Source organism: Anoplolepis gracilipes, chromosome 13, assembly GCF_047496725.1.
Source record: "Anoplolepis gracilipes chromosome 13, ASM4749672v1, whole genome shotgun sequence".
NCBI classification, from domain to species: domain Eukaryota; kingdom Metazoa; phylum Arthropoda; class Insecta; order Hymenoptera; family Formicidae; genus Anoplolepis; species Anoplolepis gracilipes.
The window spans coordinates 3,932,741-3,952,717 of NC_132982.1; the positions used below are offsets into that span (position 1 = coordinate 3,932,741).

General features: G+C 33.3%; 1 protein-coding gene and 1 pseudogene across 6 annotated transcripts in view; one reads left to right on the forward strand and one right to left on the reverse strand.

Annotated features, from left to right (window-relative positions):
- Positions 1-9,863, forward strand: part of LOC140672698 (uncharacterized) — a 55,102-nt pseudogene extending 45,239 nt beyond the window's left edge.
- Positions 1-19,977, reverse strand: part of LOC140672493 (agrin) — a 335,476-nt gene that overhangs the window by 91,652 nt on the left and 223,847 nt on the right. The window lies entirely within an intron of this gene.

The window sequence follows — 19,977 nt, forward strand, 5'->3', positions numbered from 1 at the left end:
TTTCTCTTTAAACGTAAATAAAATTATAAAACAATAAGAAGAAACAATATTAATAATTATATGACAATTTTATATTATATATATATATATATATATATATATATATATATATATTTATTTATATATACTTATATATTAATATTTTGTTTTAAAAAAATTATATAGCTGGACGCGGAAAGAAAAATGACGCAAATTGCGAAATTAGTAATCGGTTTTACAGCGATTAATTCAGCATGTGCCGATTAATTATTACATGTCCTAATTAAAAAGCAACCTGTGGATTTTCAGTTAACTTGTGTGCGCACGTTTGTGTCAAAGGGAACCGCACGTGTGGATGGTTAATTAAATCGAGGAGTCTAAAGCCGAGGAGTATCGGTTCATCGCGGCAATGAAAACGTTACGCACGCAAATGCGCACGGTCAATTGCGCAAAGCATGGGTATCGATTTTCGTAAATTAGAGAGAAACGTAACATTTCATGGGTATCAGCAATGAAAGCGTTCTCGATTTCATTTACCCTCATAATGTCTAGAATTGGGCGGTTAAGAGCGATCTCTGGTCTTTAATTAAATCAAAGCCGAATTTCAAATATTATATTCGTGTCTTCTCGCTTTTATCTCTGGCTCAATTTGCGGCGATAATTAATTAAATAAATAATAATAATATTTTACGCATCGACGTTACATTTTAGAAGAGAACAGTTTCCACGCGGCCTCGCGCAAATAGAATTGAGAGAACGCGCGGATGCTAAGTTTCCGTCTGGAAAGAATTTTTCCTTGTCGCGTTGTATTATCGCGTGATTAAAAGACGGTAGCTTTTCGCACTCTCGGCGAGCACTCTCGGATCGATGTAACCACGGCGTGTTCGAAGCGGTGCCAATTATTGTGCTTCTCTCGCTCCCGCGCCTCCGATAGACGACCCGCGTTGTGCATTCGGAGCGTACGTGAGCAACATACCTATTACACTGATCCAAGAAGTCGTTGGCAGACCGGAGTCATGCGATTTACGGCGGGAACAACGTTGAATTAGTTCGCGAATATCGTAGCATGCCGCTCACGCCGTTTACGGATCCCTTGATCGACCGCGTGGTAACATGTGCGCATATGTTTGTGTTTGTGTGCGTGTGTGTGTTGCGCGATTGGCTGTCCACGTGCGGATTTTGAATTGTTAAAGAACACAATCAAAATTTAATCCGTCCCTCGGAAGTTTTGCAGAAGAAAAATAGAAAATTATAAATAATTAATCAATTAGATTTGTTTTATTGTACTCTTCATATTAATCACGTGAGAATAATATCCGAGATATATATAATATTCTCTAAGATTATTTACTTATTTATTCATTAATTCATTGAGTCAAAATACGTCGAATTAAATTCTTTTTAAAGTAATTAAGGAATAATTAAAGAAAAAGAGAAAATACCATAAACGTAATAGTAAATTTTACCTTCGAGCTCTAATATTTTCTTATTTTTTTTTTTCCTAGAAAAGCGTGAGCGACACAAGGTTAATAAAATAAAGAACGATACCGCAGAGACGAGTGCAAGAGTTAATTCACCGCCAACTATTGCTGCACAAGAATACGCCGTCTGCGATGACTGCCAAGCTGTCGCTGAAACACGAACGTGTCCGTCGCATACCCCGATCACGTGTACACCATTCTCGACTCCAGTCAGCATCTCGACAAGTTCTGAGCTCGGCTTAACAGCGAGAGTTTTATACCCCGAAACGTAAAACGTATTACAGGGGGTTCTCTTGCCCGAACTTGCATTTGCAGTACAAAGTTCCGGTCTTGTTAGCCTGTCCTCGTCTCTAAGCTGAAAGTAGTCCCTAAGCTTTTTAATGACGGCGAACCAGCAAGATATTCATGCAAGAGACGTGGCACGTTTTCGCAAGAGAGGATCTTCATTATTTCGCGAAACCCCCGTCTGCACGGAAATACTCCGACTTGTGAAACTACGATCGTGCTTCAAGGCTTTCCGAAAACGTGATCGGCAGCTGGCGAAATATTATTAACAATGTTACACGCAAATGTTCTTCAGATTTATCGTTCAACTTTCTTCGACAACTATACTCCAATATACACGCACACATATATGCTTTTGATATACGTATCTAACAATAAGAGAGAGAACAGATTTTTTTTTTTAAATATATTCTTTTTCTATTTTTATATAATATTCATCGATTTACAATTGTTCTTTTCATTTCGATTTTTTTTTTATAGAGAGCCGGTTTGTACTTTTTACCATAACAATAAACTGTTAAATCTGATTTAACGAAATCTCGTGTTGAGTCAAGAGTGGAATGCACGCGATTTTCAATGTGTAGCACGCGGATTTTCAGCTCGATGAATAAACGTGCCAAATATTCTCGTACGAATTGATGCTCACGACGGCGGATCGATAAATAATCAATCGGCCAACTATCATGCCGGGCGAATCGGCCAAATCGTCGCGTCAAAAACATCGGGACGATAGTGGAATGGTTGGCCGATGGCGACAGCTGCCAACAACGCGTGCAATTTTACGTATCGCGAACGTATCGGGCGCGCCGTGCTATATATTGCAATGTTTTTCGTCATATAAAAAAATACACAGACATTGTCCGGCGCGATACGGCAATCTGCGAGAGCGTCAAATCCATCATCGGCCGTCTAGCGGATATTACGTGTGACATACTAACGAATATCAAAGGAATGGTTTCATGGCGTTGTACCTTCGACAAATGTTATCAGACGCGTGCGTGACGTTGATTAATGCGAGGAAACCCCGCGGGATATCGAAATATCTTCATCTGTGTGTGTGTGTGTGTGTAAAACGGTATTTAACACAAAAAACATTTATGAATATCATTTTTTGTTCAAACATGATCGATAATGTTACTCTTCAAATCTATGAATCGAGAATAATGTTTTGTCGTACATTTTTTTTTATCACACAGATGATTAATATTTTGCAAGAATATATATAACACGATATTTTAACAATTATACATAATTTTATGGTCGTGAAAGAATGGGGAGATTTACTCTCATCTCGATTTCTAACTTTATAATGTTCTGTAATGTTGAGGAGAACAGACAGTATTCAAGATTATCAAGTCGAAACTTAGACTTTTCTCTTCCGAGCCACCTGGAAAGTGTGCGGATCAACTGAAAGAAGGAGAGAGTGTCCTCATACCACCGTAAAATTCAAATCCCAAGGGTCATCGAGAGTGAAGAGGGGGTAGGGTCGACGTTGGCGTCGCCTACTTCGACCTTCCCCAGCTTCCGCTACTGCGGGGGCGGTTATACGACGCGGCACGTCCGACTGCAGGAAGTCCGCTACCACTAGCCACCCGGCGGCTTGTATTCCAGGAACGTGCGTCGATTTCTTCTACCGGTTTAACTCTAGATATATAGCCGACGTTGCGATCCATTTTCCGTGTATTATTTTCTAATCTTTTATCAATCTTTCTAAAAGGGTTGTACTTTTCCAATTTTACGACCGCGTTTCCCTTCCAATTTGCATATCTAAACAATTATTGTTTCCTCCAACCTCTTCGAAACTATTGCAGCTAGAATAAATATTTTTCACCCTTTTAGAAACGGTCGTAAATATTTTAAAATCAAGTCAATCGACCAGTTAACTGGTAAATGCAATATAATTTTAAAAATTTTTCGAGTCCCTCGTTCTTTATGAAAATGATGATCATGTACGGGCACATAATAGGACGACCGGCGGTAGTGAAAACGCGTTTCATTGTTGGAGTTTTCGTGCACAGAGTATTATTGTAAAACTCAGTAACGAAGTCTAAGAGAACGAGATTATTACTGAACAAACTGAGAGTATACGGAGTAAGTTTTATAATGATGTTGAAAACAGATCGTGTAAATAAAGCAGTTGCATTCTAACTCTCATCACTGTATGCACAAAGCAAATAAGAAAAAAACACACTAAAACAAAATACTTAAAGTGGTCGCATGATTACTCTATTCTCTATACACGCATCTCTCTCTCTCTCTCTCTCTCTCTCTCTCTCTCTCTCTCTCTCTTTCGGCCTCTTGAATGCACCGTTATTTTTTATACATGTTAATAAAGAATTATAATGAAGTTGACGTCTAAGATGAGACGTCTTTTCTTTTTTTAATTTAATTTAAGAATTCTTTATTTCCTTTTTTTAATAAATATAATCATTGTCTTTTTCTTTTTTTTCCGCTCACTCTATCTTTAGCATATTTAGGATAATTGACATTAAATACTAAGTTATAAAAGGAAACATAAATGAATGAATGAAAATATAAAAATAAATAAAAATTTAAATGACTATGAAATATGTTAATGATCTAGATAAAATAGATGCTTACTTTAAAGTGAAAAAATGTAAAATAAACATATAAAAATAAAAATACCCTGGGAAATGCGCTCATTCTTTTCTGTTTCGATACATTTGTCTTGCAGATACGTCCTCATTTATTTGTTTTTGTAAAATTTGTATTTATAACTATGTCTTTTAATAAAAATATATATTTACGCAAACATAGTTATCTATACGTTTTATAAATTTTCAAAAATATAACTTGTATAACATGTCAAATTACATAATTAATTATTTTAAATCTTTTAGAAAGAAAGTCGTGTATTAAATATTTCATTGTGTTACATTTATATAATTTAACGTGACATGATCTACTTTTGATGAAATAATAATTGTTAACGATACAATAAATGATATGGACATTATAAGGACTATGACTAAGTATAGAAGACTATAAAAAGACGTTTTATATTGCAGATATCGATAAAGTATTCAAAAGCATTAAAATGTCTTGAGTCGTCCCACATTTTGGTACATATTTACACTGAATAATACATAATATAGTGTTAAGACTTTAACTCTCTATTCTAAATTTTAGTAATTAAATGTAATCGAGATTCAATGGTAATAAAAATTCTCGCAGTACTTTAAGTGTACTTTAAGTATTTCATCAATCATCTAATATAATATTCATTAAATAAACTCGACATAAAATAATATTATATTTGCAAAGTTTCCAAGTTAGCCAACTTCATATACCCATAAACATACCCTTGGGCTTTAAGCTGACGAAGCATGCAAAAATCACGAGCCCGCGAGAATCGACACGTGGGAGCCCTCAAGCATTGGTGGTCCATTCGGTCATCGCGCTTCTCTTCCTCGACGCGGCGATGGTTAGGTCAAGCCTCCATAGGTCAGGATAGGGTAGGTCAACTCAGGTCGATCGGTCGTCGCGTACGTCAGTCTGCGTTTTACGATGGCGGCGCATGGTGGTAATCGCGGTAGCGCGAGAGGGTGCAAGCGATTTAACCGCAACCTCACCCCTCTGCAATTACAATGCTAATTCCACGTACGCGACTTTGCAGTTAATCGTCGGTCGACTTTCTTCGTCCTCAAATCGCTCTTAGTTATTTTACTGTTCTGAGACGCGTGTCACGAATTCCGTATCCGCGCGGTAATTACTTTTATATCTTATAAATGGTCTTTTAAGTAAAGTTATAATAGAAAAAAGTAATTTACTTATGCCATATGTTCACACAAGCGCAATATATTTTATTTTCTTAAAAATAAAATTTTCAATTATTTTTCAAATATGTAATTTATAACGTATTGTAATAAAGAAACTCAGAGATTAGATGCACCACCACTGTGTTCGCTTCTTAATCTCTGCTTTATTCTGCATCTTATTCTCTTCGTTCAAGATGAACGAAAACTCTTTTTTAGAAAAAAAGTCTAAAGCATAAGAAATGTAGATAAGAAGATGAGGTTTCAGTGACGAAATTATTTCTAGAATCATAGTTGATCGTAAGAAAAATACGACACAAACGAAAGAATATTGCCATGTCTTTTACTGCGTTGTTTTATCTGTCTTTAGTTATAAAAATCTGTCCTTTCTATATTTATGGTAATTACTTTAGATTATCTATAATTTTCGACAAAATTCGAAGTAGAATTTTATTTATAATTTTACGTATCGTGTAATACAAAAAAAAATACATTAATTAAAAATAATACACACACGTATATAAAATATATATCAGGATACACATATATACTTTGAGAGAGAGAGAGAGAGAGAGAGAGAGAGAGAGAGAGAGAGAGAGAAAGGGATGGGAAGAGATTTTTTTCTTTTACTTGTTTCTTTAATTTGTAAGCGATTCTAGATGTAGAAGCTATATATATATCAAAACATATCTATTAAAGTTTATTGAACAGATATTTTAGTTGCATATATTTTTTATAATTGACATTTATAATTGTTTGGGGAGTAATTACGACGCAACGATTGGTACGTCATAATCATCGCAAAATATCAAGCGATCAATTTGGACATTATAAGGACTGTTAGTAAAATTTTATGATACCTTTTTTATTCAACTCCGATAAATTATTATAATACATATATCGTAGCATTAATAAGTAAAAAATTATAAATCGTAAATATGTGTGAGAATATACATAATTCATGAGAATACGATAACTCGATGCATGAGAAAGTATAGTGCTTCGCGTTTATTATTCATTATTGTATACTGCTTCGTTTATTTATTATTTAGACAAGTGTTGTAAAAGAAAAGAAGATTATCTCTCAGAAAAGAATATGTCCTTTCTCACATCTTGGTAGTTGTATTCGAAGTGCACGCAAAGGTATAATAAGAATAAACAAAAAATAGGTAGGAAACGATGAAAGCTTTCCAATCACAGCCAAGAAGCCCGAGGAAACAAGAAACGTCACAACACCGTGAACTTTCGGCTCGCTTTATTTCCGATGAGAAAAATGTTTCCGCGGCGCGATGCGCGCTTCTCAAGAAGAAAAGGAGCAATTTATTTCGATATTTCAAGCCCCTCTTGCTTTTGATCTATCCTAAGGAAATGGAACCCCTGCGGAAGTAAAGTTGCACTTAAAAAGTACTTAATTTAACTGTGCTGTTTGCGAATGGAAGCTTGATTCTCCCGAATTATGAATACCATTATTTCGTGCCATTCATATTTTGTTGCCATTAAAATGATTTTAATAATCTTTAATATTTCGTACAAAAATAATGTTTTTATTTTTTTAACACCCTTTATTTCAATAAACAAATTTTATTTAAGTATAGATATTTTTGTTTTATTCAAAATAAAATTTAGAAAAATTTTAATTGAAGATCATTTTGAGACAGCTTGTTTATTGAACATTGACAGTACATCGCTACATTTTCAGTATTAATGACAGATCGTGCATGTTCGGTCGGCACGTGGCAAGAAAAGTAGTCAATGTCAACGCGTGGTCAAGCTAGCCGCCCGCTGAGAATTATAATTCGAACGCGGAACGCCTAATTAATTAGCCTGTCTAGGGTGCTCATCTGCGGATTACGTAACGGCTGACAGCCGACGGGATACTGTAATTATATCCACTCTGGAATATTCAATTGGATATCCTAATTCGCTAATAATCGACACGATGGCATTAACGGAGCATAGAATATTGATGACGGATTAATCTTGAATGACGACGTCGATCTATCAAGGTTTTATAGTTGCTATATTGTTAATAAAAATAATCGTTCAAATATTTATTAATTATATGAGTTGTACAAAATTATAATTGAAAATTGAAAATACACATATAAATGCACAATAATATTTCTTTTTGTTTGAGATGATGTTATATTTGTATATATTTATATTTATCTTTAATTATATCATTTATAAAAATGTTTTTACGACATTGTATTCAAATGAGACGCATATTTATATATATATATATATATATATATATATATATATATATTATCGTTTTTTACTTCAAATTGAAAGTTTAGTTAGCGATTGTAAGATTAGGAAAAATTAAATAAACTAATAGAACTTTATTAATTTAAATTAAAATTAATACGTATATTTATTTCAATCTCTTCAATTTGTGATATAATTTATCATTCTACAAATACAGGAGAATAAGATTTGATAACGCATTCGAGCAATGACTCTAACGAGTGTTGGAAATTCAAATTATTGTCGATTGTCTCCATTTGCTATTCTGAAAATAAACAACGTTTTGTTTTTCAACGTCTATACATATCAACAAATACATCGAGATGTTATGAATGAGAGTGGTAAAAATGTTACGTTATGTAAATAATTGGTCGAAAAATATTATATAAAGGTATTTATCTCTCTCTCTCTCTCTCTCTCTCTCTTTCTTTCACACAGTGTTATAAAAATATATTTTAAATATAAAAAGTATTTCATAATAATTTTCTAATATTAATTTTTTATCTTATATTTTTAATTATATTGTAAAATGCTATTCTGTGTGTGAAACTGACGTCTTATTTCAAAGAAATTCATTAATTATTCAGAATTCTACCTTTATTTTTAATAAATTTAAAGTTTTTGATAGATTTAATAAATAGTTTATTATATATTTATAAATTATATATATATATATATAGATTTACGACAGCAAGAAATAGAACAAGTAATGCGACATGGATTGCACGGTGATCGAATTATTTTTGCGCATTTGCCGAAATATCCTCATATAAAGTACGTTAAAGAAGTGGCAGATAACGGCTGACAGTGAAAAGGAGTAGTATAAAATTAAAGATATCTTCCCCGAAGCTAAGTGAGTCGCGAATATATTTTAAACGAATAAATTTTCAATAATCTGGGTCTTATCCGTTTTGACCGACACGTCTCTCTGTAATAGGCTCATCATACGTATAGGCCGTGATGCGATAAATACGGCATAGTAGTGGGGTTGAAATTTAGTTCCGAATCAAACGAGGGAACTGTGAATTTGATACAGCTCGCGAAATATCTCGATCTAAATCTATACGGCTTCAGCTTTCACGTTGGTAGCCCAATGTGCGGAGAGATGGAGGCTTACGGCAGAGAGATCGAATTGTGTAACAATTAATTAACACCTCCAAAGCAATTGGATACGACAATGTGCAGTTGATTGACATCGACGGTGGATTTCCCGGAGAGAGTGGAACGAATGTCGATATGGTATTCGAGTGTTCTCAAATTTTCTTTCAAAATTGTTTATTTTTCTTTCACATTAGAGAATTTTATTAAATTAAAATATTAGAGATTAGACTTTAAAAAATAATATTAAGTAAAATAGAATTTATGCTAAATGAATGTTAAAACGAATATTAAACAAAAATAAACAATTTTCAAACTTTTAACATAAAATATCAACTGCAGAAGAATTCACTAAAAAAATAGTGGTAAAAAAAACATACTTTTTAAAACATCTTATTCATATCATTTGTCTATACATGCTTAATATATGTTTTTCGTGAATCTTTTATTATAGTTTTATTATCAATAAAATACAGAATCTCGATTCTAGCGTAAAAATCATCAGCGAACTAGGAAGTTACTATGTAACTTTAAGCTTCAGGCTGCATATATCCATTCCAAGTAAATTATTCCGAAAAGCAACGAAACGATGAGAATGTATTACGTAAATTGTTGTAATAGCGTGTTCAGATCCATTATAGATGAATTATTAGGTCTGCAAGCTAGAGTCTCATTATTATTTTTCGAGGTAATATTTTGTTTACATTAAAAATAATTCTTAATTAATAGAGAGTAACCGTCGATTCATCCATCGTAATCAATAAGCCATGAAAAATTCCTTTCAACTATATTTTTACTAAGGACTGTCGACTTGTATAATTTAATTGTCAGGGATTTTGCCCGAACTTCAAATAGACGAATGATTTAGAAGAATATGAGTATTTTACACTCTATAGCCGTTTCTAATATATTCGATGGATTTCCAATTTCCATTGTGATAATCATTAGAAAGAGTCAATGGTTAATACGAAAGAACGAGAGACATACAGTTTAATTACATTATTATTTGTTCTCGTGCGATAATTCCCATATAACGTTTAATTGAATTATATTGTATAAATTGATATTTACAGAGAAAATTTTAAAGCACAAATTGATTCAAAGTATTGAAGCAATTTGCTTCATTCTGCAGACAATACAACTTGAGAATAATGGAATGAGAATAATGAGAATAATAGAATGAATTCTTAAGTTCCCCTAAAAATTAAATGTATTATAAATCCAGCTTTTTGTAATTGATGAGAAATATTAAATTAGACGCGGTGTATGTTCTTAATATTTACTCAACACATCTGTAGCGTACATTATTGTAAAAAAATTTAGATACTCTTTCATTGCTTCATGTTAAACATAAATGTTTAACATAACTCTCTATTTAAGAGTTATATATCGTGTCTATTGTTTTGTTGAAAAGTTTTATCTTCCTTTTTATTATTGTTGAAAACACGATCAACTATAATCTGTTAATATTCGATTCGTTTATGTTGTTATGAATTATAAACATAAATATGTTTTATTATTTTATCGATGCTGTTGCTCGTAATAAAAATATTGTAAATTTATTTACGATATCACAACGATAATTTTATTTTTCTGGACTTTTTTAAATGACATATTATTCGTTTGAATATTGCTTGCCACGAGAACGAAAGCTGCTCTCGAATGCATGGTGCCAATCGAAAAAGATTCCCAGAGTTATAAATAATGTTATTTAAAATTTAACACATGTCAATTTTCTCATATAAAAATTTAATTTTATCAATTAATTATTCTTTTATGAGGAACGACGATACATGTTATTTATGTATTTATTCTAAATATATGAATAACTACTGCTTCTCTACTAATAAGTTTTTCATTCGGATATAAATTTTCGAATTTCCTTAATACACTAATAATAAGTAGTAAGAAATCTTTTACAAATTAAAGTGAAAGAATACTGATGGAAGATTAATGTTGTCGATTTAACGTCGTGGAAGGTTTTAAGATGAGTTACTTATCGCGAGACCCATTATACCTCGCATTACTCATCCAGGGTTAAGCGGCGACAAAGCCAAGCTAAAACTTTCAAGTCTTCCGAGTCTCGGATCTGTCGTAGGTCGCGGTGTGTCGGCAGCCTTTTAAACTTTAATTCGTTCAACATGCTTGCCCAAGTGCTTTCCAATCCTCGAGATCTTGCTCCAGAATTCAGTAGAATATCTGAGAACTAAACGCGCGATACTTGGCAAAAAATCGACCGAGCACTCAGGAAAGAGTAAGAAAAAGAGAGAGAGAGAAAGAGAGAGAGAGAGAGAGAGAGAGAGAGAGAGAGAGCGACATGTACGCGAAAACCACAGGGAGACAAGACTTGGTATACTACGAAACGTACTTTATCATTCTCCGCTCTCTTTTTGCCCGTCTATCCCGCGGGATCCCCGGTCTGCCATGAATTAACCAGCATCCGATACGCGATTTTTACTCCCGGTCTCGTCTCGATCTCGCTGGGCGCTGATTCTCAAAACGATCTTTTATTCAAGACGAGACTGCGCGCGCGCGCACGTTTGTTGTTCGTCTGCCGTCCTGTTATATACACGCAATAGGGGATGTTCCTTTTGAACATCAACGATGGAGAGAGAAATACTTGGGCGAATCGCGCGGGGTGTTACGCAAATGGAATGCGTTACCACTATTCTCCCTTTCCCTTCTGCATATTTGCGAGGGATATCCGGCGTGTTCCATCCATGGAAATTATGGCGCGAACACACGCGAGAGATAGAGAGTCCTCGCCGACGCAAATTCTTCCTGACGCCTCGCAAATGCGGGATTCACAGGGAGACGGACGGACGGATGCTACGCGATCGGAGTAATAGGTGGATTTCGATCTCGCTTTGATCTCCGAATTTGTGGAACTGGGCGGCCATCGCTTCGCGATAAGTGTTAACCCCTCGATTTCCATATCGATCCCGGAGTAAAATTCGTGTCGCGGACGCGAGCCTGGGATACGGAGAAGCGCCGAGAGGATGATGCCGATGAGAGGCGCGGGTTTTTTTTTTTTTTGATAGTTACAATTTCTCAGACTTTATGACGTCTTTTGATTAATGTCTCACATCGTGAGTCTCCCCCGACGTGCCGGCGACGTGAATCCCCTTTTGAAAACGTCGTACAAAAACGCCCATTTTCCGCGTCATTGTCTTGGACGGGACGCCGCTGGTTCAAGTTTCTCGCGGGAGGTGATTCAGCCGTTTCGTAAGCTCTACTTAACGTTCTTACACACAACCTTACACGGTTCCAATTAATCGCCGTTCCAAAGACGGCGTGTCTTGAAAGACCGGACAATGTGGACGCGCAAGGTCATGAAAGCTCAAGTACCCATCTAGCGTTAAAAGGACGTGCGAAGCTGCAAGGTCGTGAAACTGTCCAATGCTAAAAGGGCTTCTTATCGTACATTTTGAACTGAGATTCTACTTTGTTACTTTCGAAGCTTCTCCGAAATAAAATTGAATCGAAAGATTTAACGCAACACACTCACAAAACAATTTTTTTTTAAATACTTGTTGAGAAAATTAAATTTATACACGAAATAGAATTTAATTTTCTTTTAATTAAAATAAAGAGTAAAAACAGATTAAACCATTGTTGTATTGGAGAGAAGTTTTCATATTTGTTACAATATTTGTGCATTTTTACTTTGAAATATTTTTTCATCGTGATTTTAAAAAGGCTAAAATTTATCGATATCTAAAATAATCATTTCGGAGCGCTAAATTTAGCTTGATAAAGTTACAGCGTCGAATTATACGTCTATTAATACTTTTAATATTTATTAATAATATTTCAAATCTTGAGCTTTAATTCTTACACAATATTGATTTTCATTCAGGTAAAAATCGCATTCAACCCTTGATATAAACTGCAAATATTCTGTAAATGAGCGACTGGCATCAGTCGACTGTCATTCTGCAGGATGCTCATAATCATGTCGCATACACAATACACAGTAGGCAATCTAGAGACAAATGAGGCGGAAGAAAAGTAGACGTAATGATGGAGGAAGCAGCTGCACAAAAGTACAGCGATATCGCTCAAAAATGAAACGAAAATAAAATCGCGAGGCAGAACTTCGTGTCGCTCGTAGATATCCGTGCGAGCACACGTATACTCTTCTCCTCTTTTGCCTTTACTCTCTCTCTCTCTCTCTCTCTCTCTCTCTCTCACTCTCTCCTCGTATTATTTCGCTCTCTGTGTTTTCCTCCCGTCCTTCTTCCTCTTCCCATCCGATCTCCTGCGCTCCTATTTCACACGCGACATATATAGAACATTTCTTATTCGTGCTGCCGCCTATCCAGCCTTCAAGCTGGTACTCGTCCTACAAGCAACTCGGTACGTAAATTATTATGCGAACAAACAATATGAAACGAGCGTTCCAACGTCTCATAAAACAACACGAATCCCAAGCGATTTTCGTGGCTCGGCATCTCTCTTGAATTACCATCGTCTTCTTCACTACCCTTCTACGTTCGTTTAGAATCCTTGAGCGAGATGATATCCACAAATATTCTCTAACTATATTATACCGCGATCCCGAGCTAATCCTTTGATCGTTCCACGCATCGCAAAATATTTATTACGCTTTAAACCTTTTTAGATAGAATCTGACTTTGCAAGACACAATTATTGCAGTATTTTAAGTTTGTAAGAGTTTTAACTAGTTAAAAAATAAAATTATATAAATTATAATTATCATAATGGTGGAACTTTAAAGTTTTATTCTTTCCTTTTCTCCCTTCGTAAAATAATAAATTTTAATAAATTACTGAGAAAATAATTAGTTTTAGTTAATTTGAATTAATCATGTTCTTTTCTTAAATTTTTCCAAACTGTCAATATATTGTCAAAGTTTATCGTATTATCGTATTGAAAAACGGAAAAACAGCAACACCGTGATTTTAAAATTATAGATTAGACATTTCCTTTTCTATTTTGCGTACATTTTCACAATAATTCACCGTTTGAAACTGTAAAATTTCTGTGTATACCCGTCATTAATCAACTCATCCTATCATAGACTCTTCAAGGAAACGAATGACAAAGGTAGATGAGTCGTATAGATGAAGGAGCGCGGAGGTAGAATGAATGATAAGCGCCGTCTTAAGCGAGCTTCCGTCTCCTCGTACTTTTGCTAACTGAAGAAATGGAAAGCTCCACCTCTCTCTCTCTCTCTCTCTCTCTCTCTCCTTTTCTCTTATACGCGCGCGTGCAAAGAGCTTTATCTGTTTACTTCAGACGCTGTGCGACGTGCCTCTCGTTGCTTAGTCTATATTCACGATGGCAGAGTCTATAATTTAGTCGGTGCAAGATCCGACCTCCAAAGAGATCAAGACGACGCTCTATATAATTCAATCCACGAAAATAGAGATAGCGCGAGCTCGCTATAAAATCTACAAATAAATTATGCATCCTCAATGTCGGGGATGCTGTGCGGCTATCGCAATTTAAAAGTGCTCTTTTATGCATCTGCGACTTGATACGTCATATGTATTTCTCTCTCTCTTTCTCAAAAAATTTTCTCATTCTACTATTCGGCGGTCATCCATACACAATCACTGTCAAAATTATTACAGAATTTTCTATTTGACGTTTCACATTGAAATATATAAAAATCATGCAATTTATGAAGTTTGATGTTTTATCTAGTCAGTGTAAAAGACAGTGGCTGTAATTCAATCGCTGTGAAGCTCATGCTGCGAGGAAACGAAGAGATCGGAAAGCTGTCCACTATAATTCAATCAAACGCGACGTACGCGAGATATGCGATACGTTTCGAGATCGAAAGCGAATACAGCGAGTTACAGAGGGTTGATACTCATCGCTTAGTGTTAAGGATAAAAGGTAGGAGGCATTGTTTTATGAAGCCGTAGTTTTGAAAAGCATTTAAAAAAAAAAGAGATGAAAGAAAACGAGTTCTGAAGATTCGTTAGTGATAGAAAAATGACACACGCACAATTTGCATTATTACAGGGAAAAAAAATATCTATCTTAATTTATAATTTTAATATAACGCACTTTTATTCTTTCAGTTAAATATTTTGGAACAAATTTAAAGCTAATCTTTTTCAACAAAAATATCATTTTTGAGATAATTAAAAATACAAAATAACTTGCCCTTTACACAAATTTGAATAACACACAAGAGAAAAGAAATAAAACGTTTAATTTTGTCTAATTTAAGAGTCGGGTTTTGAACAGAAATTTATGTTATCCATACATAATTACAGTTAGTAAAAATTAGTTGTAATTCTACAAATTGTTTCATGAATTTAAAAATTAATTTAACATACAGAATACAAAAAAAAAAAAATTTATTTAATTTAGTAATATCTGTCATTGACTAACTTTTTCTTTCAAGTATATCGAATACGTAAGCCTCTTAGTCGGCAAGAGTAATACTGCAACGCTAATCTACGTGCACCGAGTTGTCTAATTTGATCTGGCTGTCATTAACCATATAATACATCGATACTTCAATCCGGTATTACTTGTTATAGAAGGATCGTTAGAGAGACTTGGCAACGCGACTAATTACTAATTCGATCGATCCTGAGATCAGGTTGTACCTATTATTATGGGAAATCTTACGCGTGGTTAGGTGCTGTTGCTGTCACCATCGAGATCATACTATACAGTAATGTTATAAGCAGTACATGTTGATCGAACGATGCATCAATTAAATTCGCGTTTCCATTCGCTATCTTGATCTAGCATATAATAATATAATACATTACCCGAATGTCGTAATATTATTATATTAATAGTATCATATTAGAATCATATTATAATGTTATACATAAGAGCATATAAAAATTACAATACAATCCTTATGTTATATATATATAAAAGAAACAATATATAATAGTTTATCATAAAATAAAAAAGTTACTACTAAAGTTTAAGTTATAATTGATAATTAATTAATAATTAAAATAAAAAAATGATGAAATTAATTACACTGACAAAATTGATAACTTTGAACTAGCATGACGGTGTTCTGTGTAAAAATAAATTAAAATTACATGTTCGTTATTTCAAAATTAATACCAGATTAAACTAGAGTTAAATGCCATGGGGTAGTATCAGTGATGAGCAAGCTTCTCTAGAACTCTATAGAACCATTAAAAATAAAACCAGAACGCTCAACAATTAATGAGTTTCTACGAAATGAAACGTTAACTTCACACACACACGCACACACACTCATTTTAAAAGCCGTAAAAAGCGCCCTTTTTACGATCGCTCAATCCCGCCGTAGATATCCGCGATAGAAAAACGCAATGATATTGCGTGCATTCGATTTTGATCGCTTGACACTATCGGCGGGTCGACCCAGACGAGTACATCGGTCGTTCATCATCGGCTAAAGTTTGATAAAACTTGGTTGTCAAGGTCGAGCAACTTGGAGAGTCAAGGAACATAATAAAGTGTGCCGCGACGAGACATAGATAATAATTAATTTAATTACTCTCTCTCTTGGTCTCTCTCTTTTAAATGCAAATTTCGATGCTCCGTCGTTCCCGATGGTGAAATTATCGTAAAAATTTGCCGATTATACCGTCGATGACCTCTTTAGCATCCCTTAGATTACTCTCTGTCATCAATATCAAATATCAGCCGAGAGTTAAGCGACAGTGAGATTAAGATCTAATTTGAATAACTGCGCAAGAAGTAACTTTTATGAGAGAGAGTTTCGAGATAGAAAGTAATTACGCGTATTAATTAAAGAAGGTCTATTTCAAAAGTATTGTTAGCTTGCAATTTTGCAATAATAATAAATGGAAATGTAAGATTCTTTAAAAACTTTGTGAGAATTTTATTATGAATTTTCTACTCTTAAGTTGATATAGATATACATATACATATTGGAAAATTAAGTATACAGAAATTAAGGAGAATTCAATCTAGATGACCTTAAAAAATCTGTGATAAGCAGAGAATGTATAATATTTTTAACAGTGCATTTTCCTTGATATTTTTTTGTACAACTATTATCGTAAATGTGTAAAAGTTTTAGCAAAATCGAATCGAGGAATTTTTCAACTGTATCGAGCAACTCATTAGTATCATTTTTTTTTTTTAAGTAAACCTCGGAAAGAAGACAAGAAATAAGAGTAATAGCGGAAATGTTTCTGGTGGCGTGACATGAGTCGGAAGAGCGAGGATTAGAAAGCAGCATCCGGATAAGAAAAAACCTAAGCCGATAAAATTAATTTAATTTTTCTCCATTTTCACTCCACTGTTCATACACTATCGTGAGGAAAGAAAAGACGAGTTAAGGGTAATTGGGATGAGTTTTCACGCTTTCTTCTAATGTACCTTAATTTTATCACCGCTGTCAAGTAGCATGAAGCGCTCACGTTTTATGCCCCGAGAGACTAAAAGTACAATTGTGGTAAAATTGTGGTAAAGTTTAAACGAACATGCAATACGTTTATTTTTTGGTATTGTAATTCAAAATTTCTTAAATTATTTTCGTAATGTTGTGATTAAGAAATTTGTTGTAATATAAATTCTAAAAAAAAATAATAATAATAATAAAATGGAAAAAAATAAAAAAGTATTACAAGAAGCTTGTCTAAAATATAAAACTTTAGCAAATGTTAAAAATAGAAACAAGATTATAGCCATAAAAAAATTAATTTAACATGCAATTTTCAAGCAGTTCAAGTGCGAATTTAAATGTATCATGAAAACAAATAATGAATTGCACGATCGGAATTGTTTTATTAGATGTTTTCTCATCTACGACTAATTTTGATTTTTCTAGATACTTTTTCTTTCCTTATCATGAATTACTTTTTAAGATGAAATATTTTTATAGTTATAAATTACAATTTTGTAATCATAAATATTTTTATGTTTTTGTTATTTATGTACAAATAACAATTTTATAGTGGGTGAAAAAATCTACCAAGCGTATAAAATATTTAAGAATAAAAGAGATCCCTATATAATCAATAAAATCAAAATTTCTTTTATTTCTCTTCATTTTAAAATTAAAATGCGATATTATTAACAATTTTTCAGGTGCATAGAATCGACAGAATCAAACATTAAATTATTGTGTCATTGCGCTTGTCATTGCAAATGATAAAAAACTGCAAATTGTCATAAATTGCAGTTTTGTATGATCGCATTTGCTTCTATTCCTGAATATTTCATAGAATTATTCAGTATTTTATTGATAGTTTTAGAAAACGTATATATTGCATATAAAGCCGATGCTGTATGGAATCTTATTTTTAAAATAGAATATATATATATATATATATATATATATATATATATGCATATTTTATAGATGGCATAATGTTCCAATATCGCTTTTTTCTGATTTTTCCATTACAATGTTAATTTTTTTATATACATACATAACGAGGACTTAAAATAAATTTCTGTTCAAAACTCGATTCTGAAATTAAACAAAATCAAATTTTTATCTCTTTGTTATTTTACATTTTTTAAATTTATATGGCTTGTGTAAAAAAAAATATTATGTTTTATATTTTTATTTATTCCAGAAAAATAATTGTTATTTATATTAAGAAACATATTCATAGTTTTTTACAATTTAGTTAATAATTTGATCATATGCTTTAGCACACATTGTGAAAATCTGAAAAACGCTGACGTTTAGATTCAGAATTCCTGATATACCACTGCTGTTCTATCGTTAAATCTTTCCTACGTTTGAAATCCTCGTTTATTCCCGTCAGCCATGTCGACCATAAAACAGAAGATTTGTACTGCTACTCATAATACTCGCATTAAGCTCCGCTCGGTCGTGCGCCGATATAACTTTATGATAGCGTGGACGAGGGTAATACCGTAGTATACATAAAATTATGTCCTTACAAAGTAGCCAATTTATACATCTACTTTTTCATACGTTTTTAATGAGCTAAGTAAATATACTAAGTAATATACGGCGCCATTAATCATTGCTTTGTTTTAACACTATCATTTCCTTGTTATTTATTATCGGCAGAAGAAATAATTAAACAATTGTCAGTTCATAAATCTCTAAATTATGAGCCACAAATCACGATTTTTTAAAATTTCGATAGAATCTACTCTCTTTACTTTATCATCGAATACATTGGTATTTTTAAAACGAAAATGAAGCCACAACTTAATGAAAAAATGAAATACTGCGAAAATTTCGAAATTATGCGAGTATGATGTCAATATTCAAATTTATAAAATTTTCCCTACAAAGCGCAAATTTTCTCATTGAGCATTATTTGATCAATGAAATCAAACTCTTTGAAGTAGAAAGGAGGATGGCGAGGGTCGAGAAGAGAGGTCAAAATTAGGATCTGGGTTAGCGAGAGGCTACAAATGCTGCTAGTAATTCAAGAGACGAGAAATCGGAAGGGATAATTAGTTGGTAAGCTTCTTCTGCAGATTTGCTGCGAAGGAAATAAAAGGGCACGGGCCAACCCAACCTCTCGTGCAATTTGCGATCGGTTATTTACACAGTGCTATTCCGGACCCTTCGTAACTATATATTCAGCCAACTTGAGCGTTCGACTGCTATTAATTGGGTTACACTCCTTTCTCATCGCTCGTCCTTTCTCTTTCAATTGCATTAGTAGTACCTATCCACTACAAGCTCATAGTCAATTCGTTTGACTTGACAGCTACTGCTTTTTCATTTTGAATCACAGAAAAAATAATCAGTTTAAATAAATAAATTACTTTAAAAAATAATAAATAATAGCAATAAAATTTTATACAAATGTAAAAGTACATTTTATAACGAAGTTGATTTAGTATTTTTTTTAACAGCTACTTTCTTAATTTCATATAAGAATTGTACAAATACCGTTTATTTAACTTACAACATGATAATGAGCAAATTACTAGAAATTGTTTCTATCACAAGTCTCTTTATTTTTATAGATTTTTTCAAATCTTTATATTTTTGTTGTCTGAGAATTACTTTTTGTGGCTAAAATTTATATAATTTTTTAGCGTTTCAAACTTTCTCACACTTTATATATAATTTGCAACGCAGTATAATAGTGTATTACAAATTATGCACTTTCTCTTTCTCTTTTTCTTTCTCTCTACTA